The sequence below is a fragment of the Vombatus ursinus genome, unplaced genomic scaffold (assembly GCF_900497805.2).
Source record: "Vombatus ursinus unplaced genomic scaffold, bare-nosed wombat genome assembly UNPS02014784.1, whole genome shotgun sequence".
In the NCBI taxonomy this organism is placed as follows: Eukaryota; Metazoa; Chordata; class Mammalia; order Diprotodontia; family Vombatidae; genus Vombatus; species Vombatus ursinus.
Window position 1 is genome coordinate 21,888,014 of NW_020954562.1, and position 24,863 is coordinate 21,912,876.

Genomic DNA, 24,863 nt, shown 5'->3' on the forward strand with positions numbered 1-24,863 from the left:
CATATTCTAATTTTTATTCTATTTATCTTTGCCTATGTCTTTTCACATCTACAGGATTATAATAATAATTCAAATCTCTATAGCTGTTTTAGACTTAGAAGGTGCTTTATTCCCTAAGGATTAAGTATAGTAAGTGTTATTATTATCATTTTATTTTTTTTCAGGTTTGCAATCTTTATTCATGCATACAAAAAATCTTTTGGAGAGCAAATCTCTTTATTTCTTAGCTCACTACACAACTTTAAAATGTATCATCTGTACTCTCTTTGATGTGACTCACCCAGGAAATTCCTCTTATGCCCCTTTATTTTTATAATAATGTCATCTTGTGCTATGTTAGTATCCTGTTTTTTTCCCATTAAACTTTACATGCTCCAAGGAAAATAGGGTTTTTTTTTTTTTAAAAGTTAGCTGTTTCTCCTGTTAATTCAGTATCTTCATATTTACAGCAAGTCTTCAGTTGAGGAAAAATGCTGTTCTATTTGAAGTGTAAAATAGTTAACAATGGAAAATGACAAGACCTTACAATATAGAAAACATTTTCACCAGAGAGACATTTAATAAATAAAACAACGCATCGAAAAAAGTCCTTTGGAAGCAGGCACCAGAGGGTCACTTGCATCCCTGGTCACAGAAGGTATTAAGAAAAGCCCCAATTTAGAATGCTTGCTCTGTCAAGAAATATTCTGGCCCAAAGTAAATGGATGGCAGATAGTGTACAATAGGTATTGTGTCCATTAGGAGTGACTGCTGCCAAGTGCCTAGCAAGTGAAGCCTTCTTTAATCTAGGTCTTTTACTCGGCGGCAGATCTCATCGGTGAAGTCTGAGCACTTGGCGTTTCCTCCTACATCTTTTGTCAAGCACTTCCCACCTTTAATTGTCTCAAAGATGGCCCTCTCGATCTTTGCTGCATGGTCGTGCACCCCCACGTGCCGAAGCATCATCACTGAACTAAGGATCAAGGCAGTGGGATTGGCCATGTCCTTCCCAGCAATGTCTGGGGCTGTTCCGTGAACCGACTCAAAGATCGCGATTCCATTAGCGCCAATGTTTCCACTCGGGGTGACACCAAGACCTCCTATCAGGCCAGCACATAAATCACTAAGGATGTCCCCATACAAATTTGGCATCACAAGAACATCAAACTTGGTCGGATCTTGTACCACATTCAAACATACCGTATCAAGGTACATCTCATTAAATTTAATATCTTCATAGTTTTCTGCAACTTCCCTGCACTTTTGGAGAAAAAGCCCATCTGACCTTCGCATGATATTTGCTTTGTGCACAGCAGTCACATTGTTTCGGTGATTGTTCCTGGCATACTCAAAGGCAAATTCGGCAATACGTTTGCTCGCCAATTCGGTGATGATTCTGATACACTGCACGACACCATCAACGATCACATGCTCGATGCCGCTGTATTCACCTTCCGTGTTCTCCCGAATGGTGATAATATTCACGTCGGTGTAAAGGGTGTTGTGGCCTTCAATGGAGATACAGGGACGCACGTTTGCGTAAAGGTCAAAAGTTTTACGAAGCACTATATTCATAGAAGGATGTCCAACCGCTATTGGCGTCTTTAAGGGGCCTTTCAGTCCCATCTTGTTTTTGTCCATGGATTCTTTGGCCTCTGGAGGAATCATCCAATTTCCTCCAGGTCCTTTAACGGCAGAGACATTCCTCTCTTCCCACTCAATGGGCGCTTTGGCAGCCTCAAAGATCTTCACGACAGAAGCTGAGATTTCTGGTCCGATACCATCTCCTGGGATTAAGGTCACTGTCCGTGCACCTCCAGCAAGACCTCGGGTCACCTGTTTTGGGCCGCTGAAGGCCCCCAGCAGCCTAGATACCTTCGGGATCCACGCGCCGCCGGCCATAGCCTCCGCTCCTCAGGCCCCAGCGGCGGCTACGCGACTATGCGCAGACTCCCTCGGCCCAGGGCCCCGGCTCGGCTTCGCTGGCAGGCCCCGCCCCTCGTGCCCGCCCCCGGAAGTTCCGCCCTCGGAGGAGGGAAGTAGCCTCTTTTTTTTTAATTAAAAAAATTATTTTTTAGTATCCTCATTTTATTAAGGAAGAAACTGAGCTCCAGGGAGATTAAGTCACTTGTCTAAAGTCATACAGCTAATGAGAGGCAAAGCCAATTATGGAACCCAAGTCTTCTGACTCCAAGTTCTGGGCATTTTTGTCTTTCTGTAAATTCCTCAAGGGTGGGAGCCTTGTTGTCTTGGGGGTCTTTGAATCTTTCCTTGCCCTTCTCAGCGCATTCCCCATGGTAGATAGAAGCTCAGTGGATGTTAAATTATGTAAATATACTTTTAAACAGAAGGATGAGATTCTGCACATCTGAGCAGATTGTATGGATGTGTGTGTGACCTTGGTGTTGCTCAGATGAGGGGCTTACCTGAGCCAGGATGGTATTTTATACGTGTCAGTGCAAGATGCTCAGAAAATGATCTTAAACTTGAATATGTCTTATACCCTAAATTCACTTCTGCCAATTACAAGTAGAGGCCTTGTTAACATGAGAAAGGCCAAGCCAAAAGGCCATTCTCATCTTCAAATGGAACTTGGTACTTGAGCAATCTAATTAAACTGGGCAAGCATTTATTAAGTGCCCACTATATGCAAGTGGGGATGTAGGTTAGTACAGTAGTATGTATAGGGTCACCCTTGGAGTCCAGAAGGCCTGGGTTCAGGTCCTGCTTCTGATAGAAATTAACTGCACTGTTGGGCAATAACTTCTGCAGTAACTTCTGCAACTTATTAAGACTATAAGTTACAGATTTGCATTATTGAAAATAGTTTCTTAATTTGGGGTTCCTTACTCTAATTATATTACAGGTCTGGACAAAATATGTATGTGTGTATGCATACACACATATGAATACATATGTGTGTATATGGTGTATGTATATCTATATTTATATTAGGTTTGAAAATCTGATGTTTAGCTTAATAGAAAACAGATGGATTGTCATATCTCCTTATGTATTCAATCTGTTGTGATATGTTGTTTTGTATGAGAAATCCAGGCTCATACACAGATGTATAGTTGAAAAATAGAATAGTATTTTAATAGCCTTTTCAAGTGATTGTGAATATTCTTTGATTCAGCACCAAAATTCAATAAATAGTAGTTCCTTGAACAGTAGTTCCATATTGATGAACTTTTCATACTCATATGTTACATTAAAATCTGCTGATTTTAATCAATCTTGCATTTTGAGTGGATCTTTTACCTATGTGTGGTTTTAAAACATCATGCATTGGTCATTTGGAAGATATTAATTCCCTGAGTTATGCAGATTTTCTAGATATTGACACATTTTATCATACAGTATAAAAACAAGTCACATTTGTTAACATGACCACCAATTTCATCAGCAAAGACTTTAAGTCTAGGGAAGCTGTTAAGCTCATGGTAGTGGACAGAAATTTTCCAAAATTCCAATTTTTGCTAGAAAGCTTGAATTTTATCATTGGCAATATAAAGTCAGTTGCTTTCCTTGAAGTGACAGGTTCACTTAATTCATTTTCAAGAAAATGTCTTCCAAATATCCAAGTCTGAATGACCATAGTTTGTTGGTCAGTGATTCTTTCAAGTAAAAATGGAGCTCCATTAAAAAAGTCTGCAACACAAACTATCACTCTTGGGCTTTCTCTCAAGAAACCCCCATACTTTGGTATGTAGCAGAAATATATCATGTGTGTTTCCCATTTTGTCACAGAATATTAAGAAAACATCAAAAGTTAAGAGTTAATAAAATTAATAATTTTTTATTGCATCATTAAGGACATTCTTAAGTGGAGGCAGCATTCATTCATTCATCCACCAATTTATGTATTTTTTCATCCATTTATTTATTTTGCTGTTACTGTATAGTGGTGAAGAACATGATGATGATAAGTCCAGTTTGGTGCCACTATTTTGATCGTGTTAAGGTGCCAACAGTTTTAGCCACCATCACTTTTGTGCAATTAGTGTTAATAGTTATTTTTGGACAAACAATGAGGTTCCAAAAAGTTATACAGTATTTTGAATATTTCAGCACCACTTGGGTTTGTTTCTGAGCATTCACATAAAAGATGATTGATGACTAGTTGGTGCTGATAAAGGATGAATACAAGGAAAACAGCAAATGTAGCCACCCGTGTAGATTTATCCATTTGTAAGGCCAAATTATAGTTCTGTAGATCAAATATTCACTCAGTCTTGATGTTTGCAGCTAAATCTTCAATTTACAGGTTATTTAGCCTTTGGAAATCTCATCTATACACTTGTGAGAAAATGAGAATAAAAAATACAAGTAACATCTTAGTGTTATTATGAATAGTTTTGACCTTGTAGGCCCCTTGAAAGGGTCTTGGGAACCCCAGGCATACTTGTATCATCCATTGAGAAATGCCAGCGTAGGCAGTGTGGTACAGTAAAGCAAACAAACAAAAAATCTATCAGACCAGTAGAAGACCATCAAAAAGTTATTTGAAATATCTAGGCCTCAGTTTCCCACTTGCAAAGTGAAAGAACTGGATTAGACTGGCAGATCTTAACATGTGGTCTATGGGGACCATGGAGTCTGGTTTAAAAAAAATTGTGATAACATTTCAATATAATTGATTTTCTTCATCATCTAGTAGATTTTATGCATTTAAAAACATCATTTTGAAAAGACATCCACAGGCTTCACCAGATTGCCAAAGGATTCTGTGATACCCATGCAAAGTTAAGAAGCCCTGGGCTGGACAATCTTTAATATTCCTTCCAACCCTAAGCTTTTCTAATTTTAATGATAATAATTCAAATTCTATATTGCTTTAGGGCATCTAGGTGATACAGTGTATAGGTCCTGGGCTTGGAGCCAGGAAAACTCATTTTCCTCAGTTCAAATCCAGCCTCAGACACTGGCTGTGTGACTCTGGGCAAGTAATTTAACCGTGTTTGCCTCAGTTTCTTCATCTATAAAATGAGCTGGAGAAGGAAATAGCAAACTGCTGCAGTATCTCTGCCAAGAAAACCCCAAACGGGATCACAAAGAGCTGGACAACACTGAAAACCATGGAACCACCAGAAAGACTTCTCTCACAGCTTTGTGGCTTAGTGGATAGAGCGCTGAGCATGGAGTAAAGTATGCTTGTATTCAAATCTTGCCTCTGGTATTTACTGGCTGTAGGGCCCTGGGTAAGTCTCTTAACCTCTCTGGCCCTCAGTTTTGTCATCTATAAAATGTGGAGACTGGACTAGATAATCTCTTAGGTCTTTTCTAGATATAAATCTAGGACCTCTGTATTACAGATGCAGAAACTTAGACTCAGAGGGGTTAAGTAGGGTAATAGTTCTCATATTTCACTTTATGGTTTACAAGAGCTTGCCCTCAATATGCTTTGGCCTGAATCCAACCTACTTAAATCCTAACTGGATTTGCCCTTCCTGGCATTATGCCCCAGGAACTCCTGGGTCCTGCTGCTGTCCCTACAGCTCCCCCCAAGGGCCACAGGGCTTTTTCTTCGGCCATGTAGCTCACTGTCCTATATGTATTGTCTCCTCCAGCTAGAATGTGACCTGTTTGAGAGCTGGGATGGTTTGGATTTTTTCCTTGTATTCCTAGAATTTAACACAGTGCTAGGATTTTTCCCTAGCAAAGCCAGGATTGAGACCCAAGTCCCTACACTTTTAAGTACACCTTGTTAACCTCTAGACTTTGGCAAATGTCCTGAGGGAATGAGACAATAGAGGAGTGTTCAATTTCAATGTGTATTAAGGGAAAGAGAATTTGAACATTGGCCAGTTGTAGGGGAAATCAGGCAGGGCTGTTGCAATGGAAGGATGAGCAGTAACTGAGATTTTTTTGTACTTAAGGCAGTCATTACAAACCATGCAAAAACCAATTTGCCTCTGGAATACATGAAACAGTTTCTATCTGGAGTGGAGGCCTGTCACGAATGCCTTTCTTAATGAAGGAACTGTTGTACTTCTTCTGGACTCCAGTAGAATGGGAGTCAGTGATTTTCAAAAACAAATGTGTCATGGAAGGATCTGCTGCTGTCGTCATGCCCTGAGTGACTTAGTTTTCCAATGTTCATGAATCAAGTATCTCAGCTGGGGGTTGGAGGTGAAGGGAAGAGGGAAGGGAAGCAGGGGGGCCATGAAGGGAACATTCTTACATGAGGAGGTTGGTGTCCTTTCTGGCACTAATGGAAGAAGAGGTAGAGATTTTCAAACAAATATGTCATGAAGGTATCTACTGCTTCCCATAGTGCTGTCACAAATGTTTGAATTCTGAGTCAACTTTACTCTAGGACAGAGGGCTAGGAAGGGGCCCTCAGTGATAATGAGGTTTGTATACTTCAGAAGCCTTTAGCTTTCTTTGATGGCAGTTAATGACAATAGGCTAAGGTGGCCTGCAGAGGAAGATTCTTTGCCAAAGAGATTCCCATTTAAGGACTTATCAAATGGCTGGAGCTAAAGACAGTGATAGAGATGTGATAGGGACTCCTCAATTATTTATTTTGGATCCTTTGTTTCTTTTAAAAATGTCTCATAGCCTGAAAATAATAATAAATAATAAAGGCTCTAATAATAATTATAACTAAGATTTATATAGTACTTTAAGGTTTGTAAAGCATTTTAAATATATAGGGTATCCCAAAAGTCTTAGTGCAGTTTTAAGCTATTAAAGCTTAAAAACTACTAATTGGTTATTAACTACACTAAGGCTTTTGGGACATAATGTATAATGCCATTTGAAGATGTATGAAGAAATAGAGTCGTGGTACTGGAAGAAGACTTCAATATTATCTAGCCTATCTAATTTTCTTACCTAGAGAACTAAGGCTCAGAAATGGAAAGTGATATATGGTCTCTAAAAATAGGTGGTATTTTAATAGGCCAAAGGGCTAAGAGAAAGTATTCTAGTAGAGGAAATAGTTTGAAAAATGATGGTGATCAGAAAGGCACGGAGTATTTGCAAGGGACAGGTAGTATTCCATTTTAGTTGGAATAGAGAGTATGTGTAAGGGAATAGGATGAGGTGAGTCTGGAAAGGTAGGGTGGCACCTTATTATGGAAGGTATTGAAGCACATCTAGTCTAAGCCATGTCTTAACCTCAACAACATTCCATCAAGTGGTCATCCAACCTTTACGTGAAGACCTGAAAGAATCTATACTTCAGTTGGTAGGCAGTAGCCAGTCCTAGAATGATTTTGAGCATAAAAATAGGAAATTTTAGGTACTCAGAGTTTATATTTTTGGGCAGGGAGTTCTTTCTTGTGCCCCATAAATTCCACATAGATGATCATTTACCTACACACAAGAACAATTCTGTTTAGGAAATAGCATACGCACAATATTTATCTATTCAAAGTCAAACATGAGTTTAAATAAATTTTTGGTAATGTTGAATGATATAGAGAGAAATTTCTAATCCTGGTAATTCAGACTGCAGAGTAGAAGTTCAGTCCCCCATTTTTCAGGTGGTCTCTTTCTCTTTCCAGAATAGCTAGACAGTTGCATAAATGTTAATATCATTTCTGTTCAAGAAGACTCTCCTCTATGGTTAGTAAAGGAAAACCAATTAAATCTGGGTAATTAACTGTGAATTAAAATATACCTTACTAGATTGTGTGTTTAGGAAAAAAAAAAGATTAATATGTTGTTACTTCTTGATCAAGTCCATTAACTTCTCTGACCTTTCACTTTCCTGATTTGTAAAGGGAGTTGATTGCAGAAGTCCTATTTAGCTCAACATTCAGTAACTTTCTGATTCAAGTCATAAAACCCCTCCTTGTCCCACACTCATCTCTACTTTCATTTCATGCTATTGAGACTCAGTGTCATCACATATTTTTTGTCTTATGAGTTACTATTATAGAGAATCCTATTACAACTATTGAAAATCCACTGCAAGTATGGAAAATTGAGATCAAGTTGGTTTCTATTCTCCCAAGGCTTGCCTTAGGAGACTTGTGGAATGATTTGAAAAGTATTCCACTCCAGCCAAAGTCCACATCTGATGCTGGCCCCAGAATTATTGATAGAACAATCCAATACATGGTGAATTATGCTTCACGAAAGTAAGAAATGAGTGATGGATTGTGTACATCTGATGCTCAAAAAACAGTGTAGCTAACTTTGGAGATATTCATCACCAAGGTGGTCATAAGGTGATGTAATTTTAGGCCATAGGAACTCTCAAAAAGCATTTATTAAGTCAGAAAGGGGTTGTAGTCTATATTGGTAGTGAGACTACATACATATATAATTATAGTTTGCTGAAGTATTCAAGTCCATACAACAGTACACTTAAGCACCAGAAGTCAGTTTATCAAACCATTGATAAAAACTTATTAAGCATTTATCCACATCTATAGAAAGAACTGACAAAGTCTGAATACAGATCAAAGCATGCTATTTTTGCTTTTTTTTCATGATTTTTTTTCTTTTGGTCTGTTTCTTTTTTCACAATATGACTAATATGGAAATACGTTTTACGTGATTGCACATATATAACTTATATAAAATTGTTTACCATTTTAAGAAGGGGGGAAGAAGGGGAGGGAGAAAATTTGGAACTCTAAATGAAAAAAAAAGAATGTTAAAAATTGTCTTTACATGTTATTGGAAAAATAAAATACTATGTAAAAAAGAATTTTTTAAGCATTTACTCCATGCCAGTCACAGTGTTAGTTATATCACTGGAGATACAGTAACAAGAGTGAAACATCCCCTGACCTCAAGGAGCTTACATTCTCTTGGGGGTGACAACACACACACACACACACATACACGTGTGTGTGTGTGTGTATGTATATAGGTACATAGTAAATTTTTTAGGTGCCAGAAGGGTTCCAGAAAGGCTTGATGTAGAAAGTGGCACTTGAGATGAATTTTTTTTTGGTGGTTTGAGTTGGGGTTAAGTCACATAGCTAGTGAGTGTTATGTGTCTGAGACCAAATTTGAACTCAGGTCCTCCTGACTCTAGGACCAGTGCTCTATCCATTGTGCCATTTAGCTGCCCTGTGATGAGTCTTGAAAAAGAAACTAGAGATTCTAAGTGATGGTAAGGAGGGAGCATATTACAGGCAATTGGTATCACCTGCACAAAGACTTTGGGAAAGATGAGTATCAGTATGAGGAAGGACAGTTTTTCTGTACCATAGTGCATAAAGGGTAGTAATGTATAGTATGGATGCAAAGGTAGATTGAGCCAGGGTTATTAAGAGTTTTAAATACCAAACAGAATAGTTTATATTTGATCCTAGCAATAATAAGGAGCCTCGAGTTTATTGAGAAGGAAGGTGATACTGATCAAACCTTCCATTTATAGAAATCACTTTGGTGACTGTATGGAGGATGGAATAGAGTGGTTGAGAGATTTGAGGCAAGAAGAACAATTAGGAAGCTATTGGCAATAGTCTAGGTGAGAAATGTGCTTTGAAAGAAATAAAGTTATGACATGCAGGCCTTACCTTTGAGGAACCCAGGATACATGGGTAGATAAAAGGCATACAAAGACATTTGTAGACATTCAAGAATCCATGGTTTCCTTAGTGTGGGCCAAGAAAACAGATTGTAACTTCTCTATGTCTTAGTAGCCATTTTCATGAGTTATTATAGGAGGGGAAAAATTATTACTTAGTGGCCAAACTTTGTTAATGAGCCTCTCTAAAATTTGCTAGCTTGGCCCTTAAAAGATGTGCAGTTCGTCAGTAGGCCCATCTAGGCTGAGTGTTTTGCTTTGCAGGGCCTGGTAGAGCTTGTGTTCTGCTGACATAGCCTTTGAGATCCCAGAGTCACCTCTTGTCTCCATTTAGAAAGCCATAGTATCTAAGATTGTATTTTCTTGCAGGGAGGGTCAAAGGAGCAAGGAATGCCAGTGCTCTAAGTACTTTCATTTTTCATGAAGTGCTTTTCTATATCCTAAATCTCTTTTTATGTTTTAACAACCCAGTCATCCCTACCAGATAGTACCACAGAACTCTGCTTTAATCACACAGTAGTTGCAGAAATGTATTTGATTCTAGACACCAAATCTTAGGAAGACTGTTCATAAGTTGAAAAGTGTTCAAATCAGGGCAACCAGGATGGTAAAGACTCTTGATATCTTATCTTAGAAGAATCAGTTGATTGATCCAAGCATGGTTAGCCTGGAGAAAGGAAGATTCTTTAACTGTTTAAAGCATTAACACATGTAAAGGGAAATAGACTTATTCAGCATAGCCCCAGAGGGCAGAACTAGGAAGAGTTAGTGGAGTGTGAAGAATCCAATTTAGGATTGATGTGTAGAAAAAACTTCCTAACAATTAGATATATTGAAAAGTAGAATGAGCTTTCTTGGGAGATGGTAGGTTTCTTTTCACTAAGCAAAGGCTGGATTGACCACTTACTTGTTGGATATATTGTTAGGAGAGTTTTCTTTTTCAGGAATGTCTTGGATAAGATGGCCTCTGAGATCCCATCCAACTCTGGGATTCTGGGGTTTTGCTACTTTGATGAAGCTATTTAACTCTATTCAGATTGATTTTTCCCTCTCTGGCTTTTTTTTCCTCTCATATTCTTTACCCTGTAGTTCATCATTTTCCTAACTGGGAAAGGGATCATGAAGAAGGTAAGTCTTGAGTTTGTCCATGTTGAGTTCTTAATTGACATAAAGGAAGTAAGGGAAACAATGAGAGAAAAACAGAGATGGTAATGAGGGTAGGATGTCTGGGTGCCAGTAAAGAGACTGGCCAGATTGGAGTAAGTGGAGTAAATAAGTATTTTACAATATCCTAATTATAGGATAGGATATTGTAAAATAATCTATCTTTTACAAAAAAAAAAAACCTTCAACAAATAGTCTTGTTCAACCAATAAGATAACAAGTTCAACCCACAAGATAACAAAGTCCTTTTCTACTATAATTGGAACCCCACCTATCTCCTCTTTGTATATAGTATCAAAGGAGAAAAGAATGCCGGTCTTTTAAGTACTTTAGTTTTATCAAGCAACAGTTACCTTTCTATATCCTAAATCTCTTTTTACCTTAAGCAACCCAGTCCTCCCTACTGGAAATCCCCATCCTAACTTTGAACTTGAAAAGGTGCCATGATTACCTTTATGATAAAACTCACTCTTTTATCTATAGATTCCTTAGTTTTCTCATTAGTTGTGAAGTGAGTTGAAGAAACCCCCCCCCCCATAGAAATACTCTGAACACTACAATGAAATTTAATGCTGTGTAATTATAATGGCTAATTGTGGCCCTACTAAAGAAGGGAGGGATTGTATGTCTCTTCTTTCCTTAGAGAGGTGGGAAGAATGAGGGTGTAGAACGTTTCATATACTGGTAGATATTGTCAATGTGCCACTTGGTTTTGCTTAACTGTTATCTTATGAGAGAAGGTTCACTGAGTAGCAGGGGATGACATATCAGGAAATAACTATTAAAAACAAAAGGCATTAATAAAACCTTTTTTTTTTAAAGAGATGCTTTGATCTTAAGTGCTTGCAAAAAAAAATCTTCGAATCCCTTAAGCAAAGCTCTGGTCTAGTTTAAACAGTATTCAGATGATTGCAATCTGTATTTATGCATTTGCTCAGTACAATATGCATGTCCTCCTTTTTGCAAGGATATTTATCACAGGCTTGGAAGAGTTCCATCATCTAACAGTTTTAAATTATAATATAATGAAAATAGAAGTCCATGTGTTCTGCAAGGTAGAAATCTGTGGCTAATCACAGCAGACACTGGGGGTGGCCTGTGAGGGCATTAAGTTGAGAACTGCTTTTCTCCAATAAATGATCAACTCCATATGAGCCATTCATTTATAAATGCAGGCATTGTAGAACTCTCTGGGCACTAACACAAAGTAATAATGACCCCATAAGCTGTGTGTTCTGGAAACAATGCAAGTAAGCAGATTCAGGTAGAATTGACACAGCTGAACTGATAGCCCTTATCTGGTGTTTGTGTAGCAGAGTGTGGGTTCACCTCCAAGGATGCAAATGTCAACACAAAAAATTATTTTAGGAATAGAGTGGGCCGAGGCTCAACAGCAGTTTTCTTTCAGAACTGTAATTTTGGGGAGTGTTATTTTCTGTCTCTGATCTCTGGGTTGAAAACAGCATTTATGCTTTAGCTTCCTTTGACCAGTACTGTGCAGAGAATTTTGCACGGCACCTTGAGTAGATGCCCATATGGCACTCACGCATCCAGTGAAATTGGGGTTGAGCCAACATAAAGCGTTGGGTTGCATTGGCCTCATGAAGGCTTTGCTGTACTGAAATGGTATAGGTGTCCGTACTTCTTAAACCAATGCAATATTTGCAGAGGTATTTCAATATAGGGACAATCTTCCTAAGTCACTAAAGCAAGCATTTACTAAAAGTGCTTACTATTTACAAGACAGAGATCTAGGTATTGGTGATAGAAAGACAGGGGGAATATGTTCTAATCTCAAAGGATTTATATTCTACTGGGGAGGTAGGTTTATACAACTAGGGGTGTGATTGTAAATGTTTAACAACCAGTTCTTTCCTGCAAAAGAAATATTTGCATGGCATAATTTTAAGTTTAATCATCATTATTAACATCTTTTCCATCACTTTCTTAAGTCTATGCAGTCAGCAAAACATTTCAAGCACTGATTTATAGCATTTGCTGATTTCTAAGGAGTAAATGCTCACACTGATTATTTAATAATCAGCTAGTGTTCCCTTAGATACAATATAAGTGAAATCAATGTATAGCAAGGCAATTTAAGAAAGAGAAAGTGCTGACTGGAGGGATCAGAAAAGACCTTATTGAGGACATGGCACTTGAGCTGTGTTTTGAAGGAAGGTAGGGAGTCAGTGAGACAAAAGTTAGGAGGGAGTGAATTCCAGATAAGGGAAACTACTTGTGCACAGAAGTGGGACCAGAAAGGTAGGTGGGAGTCACCTCATATGGGACTTTAAATGCCATGTTAAGGATTTTGAATTTTATTTTAGAGGCAGTAGGGAGCCATTGAGGATTTTTGAGTAGGCTAATGATAGGTTTTAGAAATATCAATTTGGCTGATGCATTCAAAAGTGGAATGTGTTGCCTCAGTAAATAGTGAGTTCCCTATCATTGCAGTTCATCAAGCAAGAGCTGGATAGATCATTTGTCTGGGGAATTGTAGAAAGGTCTTTTTGTTTAGGTATGGGCTATACAAGATAGCCTTCAAGGTGACTTCTAGTGCTAAGAGTCTGTGATTCTTAGAATGGCATGATTGTTTTTATGATGCTAGGATCCTTTGCCCTGAAACACAATCCATAGAAAGTGCAATGAAAAAGATGTCGTATACACAATATTGGTTAATATGTAAAACTGAAGGGATGAGTACCAAGAGGTCAGTGAAGTAGTGAAGACTGATGAGTGCCTGACTATGTAGCAGAGAGGAAACAGTGATGGATTTGGATTCAAAGGACCTGGTTTCAAATCCCAGCTCTGTTCCATAGTACTTACATGACCTTGGGCAAGTCACTTCACTATTCTTGGCCTTAGTTTCCTCACCTGTAGAAGTTGGGTATTAGAGAAGATGATTTCTGAGATTGTTTTGGGGAGTTTCTGTGACTGAAAAAAAAATTATCACCCAGTAGCCAAGCTAATACTAAGCATTGCTAAGCTCAGCTAGACTGTTCTTTGGATGCCAGGTGTATGCTTTGGTGCCAGGTCTACATTTGAAACCTTTATTAGCATGGGAGGAGCTATCAGAGCTTTGGTTCCACTGGTGTAGCCTTTAAAACTACAAGGTTACCTCTGTGCTATGATGAAGTAATAGAGGAATGTTTTAATAGAAGAAAGCTTTAATATCAAGAAATGTATTTGCAGTCACTGATTTATGAGCATCAGACTTATTACTATCATATAATAGTAATACCTAGCATTTATATAGTGCCTACTTTGTGCCAGGCACTGAGCTAAGTGCTTTGGAAATATTATTGCATTTGATGCTCACGACAACCCTGGGAGGTAGACATCTCCATTTTACAGGTGAAGAAACTGAGGCAGATAGAAATTAAGGCTCTTGCCCAGGGTCACATAGCTAATCAGTGTCAGAGGTCAGCTTTGAATTTAGAGATTCCTGACTCCAGGCTCGATGTTCTATACACTGTAACACTTAGTCGTCTCATAGAACAACACTGCCCTGGCCACTAGTTCACTGACCCACCATTGCCCATGACCCCTGTGCATTCCTTGGTCCATTTATTCTTTCTGCTAGGGTTGTACCTACTGCAGGAATCTGGAAAGGCATTATCTCTCTTCTCTTTTTAGAGCTGCATTGGTTGTATGGGGTCAACAGAGTGGTGGGGATTGGGAAGGGAGATGTTTTCCTGGGATCCTGAGATCAAATCTGAGATAGATTATTAAGTTGAAATTGCATAATAATTAGGGTAATATATGCGTCTATATTGTTAGCACAATAGCTAGGGAATGGAGGTGAGGGTGGAGTAGGTAAGCCCTCAGGACTCTTTTCTCGGATATCTGAGAGGGGTGCTGGGCTAAAATTATATGTCTGTCCCCTCCCTCAAGTATCTCTGGTGTAGAGGTATGCTGATTTGGGGCTCTTAGGCTCAATGCCATTTTTTCCTGATTACACATAAGGGAGAGGAGAGACCTTAGCTTGTGCTCATCAGATTGGCCCCTTCCCATCAAACATTATTTACATAGAAGACCAATGCATAACAAGTAAGCCAATTTATCCAAACAAAGCAGCAAATAAAAGGTAGGGATACAGATTACAATAGGATACTCCCCCCCCCATACATATTTATTTGGGAATAAGATCAGATCTCAACTCAAAAAGAAGAAGAAAGAACAATTTGTATTCTCTAGAATTTTGGGCAAGCCCAGAGACATGATAGGGCCATTTTCTCATTCATGTCTGCTATTTCTAATCCCTTTTTCCTTTTTTCCCTCCTTGCAGTGTCCCTCTGTCTATTTCCCCAGAAGAAACTTTTGAATCACCTGAGTCTCTCTCTGAGGACTTCTGGCACCAATCTCCTCTGCATTCTCTCTACCAGTTAGGAATCATATGTCCCTCCATATGCATCCCAGAGTTGCTTGGGCGGGAGCCAGATTGTAAAAATAATGGTTAATATTTAGACAGTATTTTAAAATTTGCAGAGCTCTTTGCATGTATACTCTCATTTGATTCTTCGAATAATTTTTTGAGGTAGGTATATTGTTACTTCCATTTTACAGAAAAAGAAAACTGAGGCTTATAGATTTGCCTAGGGCCACATAACTAGTAAATTTCTAAGGCAGAATTTCCTAACTTGTCTTTCTCTTTTATGCAACTCAGCCTCTGCAGATGACCAGGTCCCATCATACTATGCTAATATTGTAGTTTATTGAGATTATGAGTTAAATGGGCTGGCCTGGGAACTTCATCACAATATTTAATATTGCTTCTGAATTCTTAGAGGGAACAGCTAATTTATAAGAAAACTTTTAGTATACAATTTAGTATACAAATTTAGTACATAAATTTTAGTATACAATCCACTCAAGGTGAAAACTACCAACCCGATCTTTTCCCTCTGTTGTCAAAGGAAAATGTATTTCTCATTGCTTTCTTCTTGTGTCCATCTAAATATAATATACCAACTGTAATGTCCTGTGAGAATCTGTGCTTGAGTCATATTGGATGTTTGACCTGAACCTCATTTGTTGTCATATTTGGGGGAGGCCAGAAGCAGCAGTGTCTCAGTGTCACAAATATCGGGTTTATGAATGATAGAGAAACTTTTGTTTGGCTCCTGAGATGGAAGTTGGCCCCTGTCTGAGCCAGCATCCTGCCCTTTGTTTCTTTCACTAGTACCTTAAGAACCATGGCTTGCTTTGGTGGGGATCAAATTTCTAAGACTAGAGAAAAAAACACAAACCTGGTTATTTCTTCTGGTGTACCTGACACGTGGTATAAAATGCAATTATTTTATCTGCTTCTGTACTTATCTTGAGACCTCATTATTTGTGAATATGTATTATGGTGCTATGGGCCTGAAGTCCTGAGGGAAATATTTCACCCACCATAATATTAGCTTTTCACTTCTGAAAGCAGGATGTGAATCCTAGATTTATTCTCTAGTCTTCAATTTGTAAAAACTAGTGCAGGGATGAAATGCAGAGAGATTGCAAGGTATGTATGTGTGTATGTGTGTGTGTGTGTGTGTGTGCGTGTGTGTGTGTCACAGAGAGAGAGAGAGAGAGAGAGAGAGAGAGAGAGAGAAAGAAACTCTCTCCAGAGGATCTCTGAGATGCTCTGGATTGGTGAGGGTAAAACACCTGCATACATGCTTGACAAGTTCACTAGATGAAAAAGTCTTCTCATTAAGAGTTTTTCAATAATTCTAGTTATTATGTTGATAAAGGTAGACCAACCTGTGCTCTAAAGGTGATTGTGAAAACTCAGTTTCAGCAATACCCAGAGTGTCTCTACTTAACTGCAGGATGACATCTAGTTATTATTATAGAATCCAACATGTAAAACAACTATACCATATCTCCTAGGATGGACTAACAAGAAGTCCTTTCTCCTGCCACATTTCATTTCTTTAAAAGTTGTGCTGAACTGTTGCATGATATTGAAAACATTTTTGTACAAAACCAAATGCGGTGAGAATTAGAAGGAAAGCAGGAAACTGGAACAAATTTTTACCTCAGGTTTCTCTGATAAAGCATTCCTCAAATATATAGAAACTGAGCCAAATTTATAAAAATAAAAACCTTTCCCCAATTGATAAGTAGTCATTGGTTTTGAATAGGCAGTTTTTGGAGGAAGAAATCAAAGCTATCAAGAATCATAAGAAAAAAAATAATGTAAATTTCCGGAGAAATTAAAATGAAAGGAACTCTGAGGTACCACTGCCTACTTATCAGATTAGCTAATATAACAGAAAAGGAAAATGATAAATGGTGGAGAGGATGTGGGAAAATTGGAATACTGCTACATTGTTGGTGGAGCTGTGAACTGATCCAGTCATTCTGGAGAGCAATTTGTAATTGTGCCCAAAGGGCTATCAAACTGTGCATACCCTTTGATCCAGCAATACCACTTCTAGGTCTGTATCCCAAAAAGATTTTTTAAAAAAGGAAAAGGACTTATTTGAACAAAAAATATTTATAGTAGCTCTTTTTGTGGTGGCAAAGAATTGGAAATTGAGAGGATACCCATTAATCGGGGAATGCCTGAAAAAGTTGTGGTATGTGATTGTAATAGAATATTACTTTGCTATAAGAAATGACAAGCAGGATGATTTCAGAAAAACCTGAAAAACATGTAAGAAGTGATGCAAAGTGAAATAAGCAGAACCAGGAGAATATTATACACAGTAACAGCAATGCTATATGATGATCAACTGTGAATGACTTAGCTATTTTCAGCAATATAAAGATCCAAGACAATTCCAAAAGATATATGATGAAAAATGCTATCCATCTACAAAGAAAGAACTTATGGAGTCTAATACAGATTGAAGCATACTATTTTTTGCTTTATTATTTTTATGTGTGTTTATTTTTTGGTCTGTTTTCTTTCACACCATAACTAATATGGATATATGTTTTACATGACTGCACTGCTTGCATTCTCAATGAGAGGTCAAAGGAGGGAGGCAGTGAAGAAGAGAAATTGGAACTCAAAATTTTAAAAAACAAACATTAAATATTGTTTTTGGGGCAGTTAGGTGGTGCAGTGGATGGAGCTCCGGCCTTGGAGTCAGGAGGACCTGAGTTCAAATCCGGCCTCAGACACTTGACACTTAACTAGCTGTGTGACCTTGGGCAAGTCACTTAACCCCGATTGCCTAGTCCCCCCCCAATTGTTTTGACATGTAATTAGAAAAAATAAAATATACGTAAAGAAGAAAAAGATATCTATTCTTGCCTCTCTTGAGTTATATCTAGACACTCATGTTGATGTATATAAAACAAAATAACAACCTCACAGAAACCCCTTATGCACATACATATAATCATCTATCTATATTCATACATACATATGTGTCCATATGTGCTCCACAGTCTCTCAGAGGCATGTTAAGTCCACATTATCAACGTCTTGTATTCTAGAGATACCATGAAGCACATGTGGACATTTTGTAACTGTTTTCACTTGGCTAATTATGTAGTAAAGAAGAGACTCCAATCTCCTTCATTTAAAAAGGAGAAGTGCAAATGTGGAGGCTAATAACCTAACAAGGCCCTATGACCTCCCATTTTTCTGCTTTATCTCTCACCAGGACTGTGAGTAAAGGGGGGTCATACCATCAGAGCACAGATGAAGGAAGAATGGACAAAAGGCCTAGGCTGAGGCTGATAGGCCGTTTTGAATGCCTTGATAGCTGATTAGAGAGGATCCTACTCACCACATGGTTACCCAATGAAACAAGTTATGAATGTTCTGTAGTTTCTCTTCCATTCTTTGTCATTATGACTCTCCTACAGACATGATTTTGTCTTGGGTAACTTTGTCTCTAATGAGGCTAAACTACCTTTTCTCTGACTCATTAAACCTTTACCCTATCACCCAAGGGAAAAATTGCTTATGGTTTAGGTAAATATAAAGGTACTGTTTACTATGTAAATCTCGTGTGGGACAGATATTTGATTCCTACGTGCTAAATAGATGTGAAACATGAAAGACTCATTTCACACATTGGCAGAATGCCTTAAAACATTTTAAGGCAGTAACAGTTATAAGTAAGTCAGCAATAATTTATAACTACTGTTTTAATATAGAAGGAGGTTTATATTTAAGTCATAATTAGAATTTAAAGCATGCTGAAGGACTGCTGATTAGGCGTTTTACATTTCACCTTGGCTCTGTACTGTCTCCCTCAAAGTCAATGATTTCTGGAAACTTAGGACAGGGACTTACTCTTTTCCTCTTGCTGGTGATTATTTTCTTTAATGAAAAAACTAATTAGCTTTACCCAACAGACTCTGAACCTTCTACCTTTCTGACTCACAAGATTGTCTTTCAGCCTAGGTGTGTCCACCTCCAGGTGGATGCTTGGTCACTTACTCTGAAAAGAAAACAGAAAACAGAAAAGGGAGCCAAGGGCCCGAGTAAAACTGACCTCTTAAAGTCCATCTACTTGAGATGCACCGAGTGAAGAAGGGACACTTGATCCTCTACCTTTTGCTGGAAGTCTTGGAGTTACCACCAGGATACTAACAGAGTGGTTAAATGATAAGAAAGTCAGCTGGAAGCTGTTTTTTCTTTGAATGGGTTCAGCACTCAGCATTTCTATTGTTGTTAAAGGGACTACTATGTTTTTTTTTTTTACCTCAAGCCCAAGTGACAAGGCATTTCAGCATGGGCCTTATCTATGGGCACATGAAGAACCAGGTTTTTTTTTTTTTTTTTTTTAATAATCGTAACCAGGAGATTGCTGAGGGCAAAATGGATGATATCTGTAAAGTACTTTGTAATCTTTCAAACACTGTAGAAACATTAGCTATTGTTATTTTAATAGGAGAAGAATATATAGATTTATAAATAGATTAAAATAAGAAAACATTTTGGTCAGTCATTTTCAGTTGTGTCCTACTTTTTGTAACCCCATTTGGGATCTTCTTGGCAGAGATACTGGAGTTGTTTGCCATTTCCTTCTTCAGCTCATTTTACAGATGAGGAACCTGAGGCAAGCAAGGTTAAATGACTTGACCAGGGTTGCACAGCTAGTAAGTATCTGTGGCCAGATTTGAACTCAGGAAGATGAGTCTTTCTGACTCTAGGCTCAGCCCCTTACATATATAATATCTAAACAGATTCCTTTCTGAGTACTATACTATATATATATTTTTTACTCTTATATGCTCTACTATTTATATATTTTCAGTAAGTAAACTATTCTTATTAGAATAAGAAAACATATTATACTATTATATGTTCTTGTGACCTTAAATATATATGTATATGCATATATGTGCATTTGCTTTTATTCCTTTTTTTTTTGTGAGGCAACTGGGGTTGAGTGACTTTTGCTTTTCTTCCTGTCAGAAAGATATGTCCCCTTTCCTCCCCTTCCCTCTTCTCCCTATTCTCTCTAAGGATTAAATAGAAGATCCTCTGTTTAGCTTTTAAAGGTCTTCATAATTGCTCCAACATATCTTTGCAGCCTCTTTGGATATTACCCCTCCTCCATCACTCTGTGATCCTGCCAAACTGGTCTCCTCCCTGTCCCTCACACATGATGCTCCATCTTCTATTTCTGTGGCTTTATGTTGCTGTGCCTTATGCCCAGGATGCACCCCCTCCTCACCTCCACCTCATAGAATCTTTCTCTTCTTTTAGGGTGCAAGTCAAACACCACCTATTACATGATGGCTTTCCCAATTTTCTCAGATGTTGTTGCCCTCATTTCAACATTTCTTATGCTTACTACTTTGCATTTATTTGTATTTATTCTCTTCCTATTTATTTTGTATGGACCTATAGAGATGTTCTTGGTTTTCCCTCTGTCAAAATACAATCCCCTTGCAAGTAGGGAGTATTTCATTCATTGTTTTCCTAAGCATCTAGAACAGTGCCTACTATATAGGAGGCTCTTTATAAATATTCTTGGATTGATATTTCTTAAATAGTCTTGACCATAGTCTAAGCTACTGGCTCTGGTTAGACTAATCTAGCTAGTTTTCTTGATGGTCCATTTGGATCACTGTATAATTAACTTATCTCTCTTTGGTATTGAAGACTGAAGTGATTAGATTGACTATGGTTATAATATCCTCCAGTTTGGTGGAAGCTATGATGAGATGGACTCAGTCAGAATGGATAATATGGCAAATTTCTCTTGCTATCTCTCACAGTTAGGAAACATATTTTTCTCTTCCTCTGCTTTATTTAAGTAATTGTTGTTGTTTGAAAAGTATAAATTTGTTACAGTCTAAATTCACTCCACACCTGGATGTTTCACACTGAAAGTTTACTCTGTCCCTCTGGCCCCTTTTTGTGATTGGCTGGTTTGTCCCAGAACATCCGTTTTAGGTCAGATATGTCTTTATTCCTTTCTAGGATCCTCTCCTGACTTGACTTTCTTAATAGTGCCCCACTTGTGTACCTTCTCCATTCCCCCTTCTCCAGCTTTTTAGATTCCTTTTATGTGTTGTTTTTCTGCATTAGTAAGTAAGCTCCTTGAAGGCATGAACTCTCTTTCAGCTTGTGTTAATATTCTCAGTACTTAGCACAGCGACTCGTACATATTAAGTGCTTAATAAATGTTCATTGACTGATATTAAAAAAAACAAAAACTAAACCATCCCACAACCAAGTTTATAGACCCTAGGTTAAGAACCTCCGATATAGTCCTATTTCTTCTTTTTATTTTTAAATCAGATAATTTGAGGGATTTATCCAAGGTCATAAAGCTAAACTAGTGGGAGAAGTGAGATTAGAATCTAGGTCTCTTGACACCCCAGATCATTACTTTTTCCGATGTTATCTGTAGATATTCAATTAGAATTTGTGTTTGCCCAACTAAAACAATGGAATATATTGTTTCCACATATACATGGTAGCAAGAAGTGTTGGAAATAGTGTAAGTCAGAGACCTGGTCTGTTTAGCTTACTTTGTGTAGCCCCCAAGGAAGCACAATGCCCAGGGCAGTGCTGAGAAGGAATATTATTTGTATAGATCTTTGTTTGTGGCTGTTCAATTATGGAACAGGAAGATAAGTTGCTTTGTTAGTACAGCTATTCATTGACTTATAACAATTCACATTTAAAATATTCTGCCAATTAAGCCCATGTTATCAACTTACCTCACATGTAGCAGGCAGGTAACCCATAAATGCCTTCATGTTAGTTACTCCTCATGGCTTCCAGTCCAGCTACCTTCTTTTCCAGCCTTCACAGTCCTTGGCTGATTTCCAGCCAGTATGAGCATAGTTGAAGAAGGAGGGGGAATGGTTCAGTCTGTTAATTCTTATAGGTGTTTGATATCGAAAGGAATATATAGGCCTTTATTAGGGGTAAACAAACAAACACAAAAATAATAATACAAGGAAATCTCTCCCATGGTGTTGCAAGGTGTGTGTTTTCACATTTGGGCTGATAATCTGGCAGATAAGCATTTTCTAGGTTATACATGCAACCACCTTAGACTCCAACTTGCCTCTCCCTGAAGGTACAGTTAGCTTTGGATCAGTGGGGCTCAAGAGCAGGTACCCCATAGGCCAGCAGCCTCTATCTAAGTGACTTCACCAGGATATCATGGAGAGGAGTTTTTTACCTTCTTTTAGGTATAGCATCATCCAGTTGACCCTTTTAAATGCTGCAATTTACTCATATATGACCTAGTCATTTTATGTCTTATGGAAGATACATATTATGGCATTTCTGGCTAGTCAGCTAAGTGAGATCTTGGAGGTAGGCCCAAACCAATTATGGGGAAAATATCTGTATGGGATTTTGCCATTGGCCAAACTGAATATTTGAATGTTACAAGCACAGCAATAGCAAACTAGATGGGATAAGCATATTCACAAAGAATTTTATCTAGCTGACACAGGAAGGCAGAGATAAGCTGAAGACAAATGAGTAGGAGAAAAATAAAAGATATCATACTCCATGAAGGCATTTCTTGAATATTATATAAGAATACTGATTTTCTTATGTGGCTAAAAAACTTATTGAGAAGGCAGTTCTTAAAGTGGCATTAGACAAATGTTTTGAGCAATGACAGTGCAGCAGCATTCAAAAAGCATGCCTTGAATGACTTCTCTATTCAGAAGTATAATGATATTCAGTGTCAACTTGGAAAGCATTTTCTAATGGAATACACCAGAGACTGGGCCTGATCCAGTGTGGTTTAACATTTTTATCGATGACTTAGGTGAAGGAATAGATAGCATGTTTATCAAGCCTGAAGAAGGGAAAAAAAAACCGTGAGAGATAGCAAACATAATCAGTGATAGAATCAAGATTCCCAAAGGCTTGAATGTTGGGTTTAATTTAATAAGGTGAAACTTAATAGTGAAAAATGTAAAATCTTATCTTTGGTTTTGAAAAATCAAGTTCAGGTGAGACTGGTAAAGTAGGAAGAAGCAGTGTGGCACAGCCGTCTCTCAAGAAATCCAAAAAGGAACCACACTTGAGTAATTTTTGCAGACCTGGGCAACATAGGGAGATAGCCAGAGGCCTGTGGGTCACTGCAGAAGGGAACCAACCTGGAAAGCCCACTGAACGTTTTTAGGCACAAGACCTGGTCTGGGGCTTGTGGCCGTGTATAATTATGGCTGAGAATAATAAGAGCCAGCCTATCTTATTCTGGTCCAGAGCAGGGACCTGGATCCAGTGTGGACTTAGTTAGGCTTCAGGGACTTGAAGCCAAGTCAGATACCATAGACTAGGAGTGTGTCTCTTGCTGTCGCATTGACCTTGAAATTCAGTCCATGGACCTGAGCTGGGGGCTATGGTTGAATAATGAGGGCAAGACTCCAAAAGAGGGTAAGCCAACAACTCTAGTGCTCTGAACCTATAGAGCCTTTTAGCTAGCTGATAGGGCAAGCAACTGTCTTTTGGGGCTCTAAACAGGAGTAAGTCTTCAATTATGTTAACAATTATGTTGGACCAGGCAAGAATCTGAAAAGTTCAGACCAGAAGGGCAGTGAGTGATTAGACCATGCTCTTGATCAGACTACTTTGTGCTCAATGAAAGTTTCAACTGCCCTGGCTTGAGCATCTCCTACATCACTTGGTACCCAGAGATGATGCAGATCAAGGCCATAGAAAGACCTAAAATTCTTTTCAGAAGAGTGCAGAGCCTGGCCATTATGCAAAATTTTAATTCTGGAAGTAAGGTCAGGAGAATGAATAAACAAACTCCTTCCCTTTCACCCCAACACTGATTATTGGAACTAGTATGGAGCCAGGGACACTCAAGACAGAAACTCAGGAGGAAAAAAGTAATTCTAAAATATCTACAATCAAAATCTCAATGAAAAAACACAGTCTAGCTTTATAAGATCAACTATAATTCCTGGATGAAATGAAGCATGAATTAAAGATAATTTTATAAATGAAAGTGTTAGAGGATAAACTTGGAAAAGAACCAAGAATTTTAGAGGAAAGACTGAAAGAGAGTTAATAGCTTAGTTTAAAAAAAAAGTAAAAAAATCTTACTCAAGTAACAGTCTGACTTGGAAAACAGGTCAAAGAGGAAAACAAATCTAAAAAATTTGAACCTGAAAGCCATGGCCAAAAAAAAAAAGCCAATATGTTATATTTTAAGAGATTTTGAATGAGAACTGTTTATCCAGACAGTGAAGGTGGAAAGAATTCTCTGGTTACTTCCTTAAAGAAACCCCCAAATGAAATCTCCTGGGAACATCATAGATAAAATTCAGAGTTTCCAGGTCAAAGAAAAGATAATTTTACAAGCAGTGAGAAAGAATTCGAGCCCTGAGGAGTCATAGTAAAGAGTATACAGAATTGGGCAGCTATAACTACAAAGGAGTCAAGCATTTGTAATATAGTATTCCAAAGGGCAGAGAATATGTACTTACAGCCAAGAATAGCTTGCCCAGCAAGGTTAGGTTTAGTCTTAGAGAGGAAAAAATGAACCTTTGATAAAGTGAAAGACTTCTGAGCATTCTTGATGAAAAGACTTGAGCTGAGTAGAATCTTTGAAATATAAACACAAGAGTCAAGAGAAATATAAAAGGCAAGCAATCAGAATGGACTATATAAAGATGAAGGGTTTACATTCTAATAGTCAGAGATGAAATAAGTGTCCCCTCAAAGCCCTATTGTCACCAGGGTTCATTAAAGGAGTCAAATAAGACAGAGAGCCTGGGAATGGCTTTATATTTTGATGTTCTTAAAAAGAAGAAATTAAAAGAAAGGCAA

The 24,863-nt window shown here is 38.1% G+C and overlaps 1 pseudogene; it reads right to left on the reverse strand.

The window, feature by feature from the left end:
• Positions 1 to 780: 780 nt before the first annotated feature.
• LOC114046463 lies at positions 781 to 1,881 on the reverse strand (annotated as a pseudogene).
• Between the last annotated feature and the right edge of the window lie 22,982 nt (positions 1,882 to 24,863).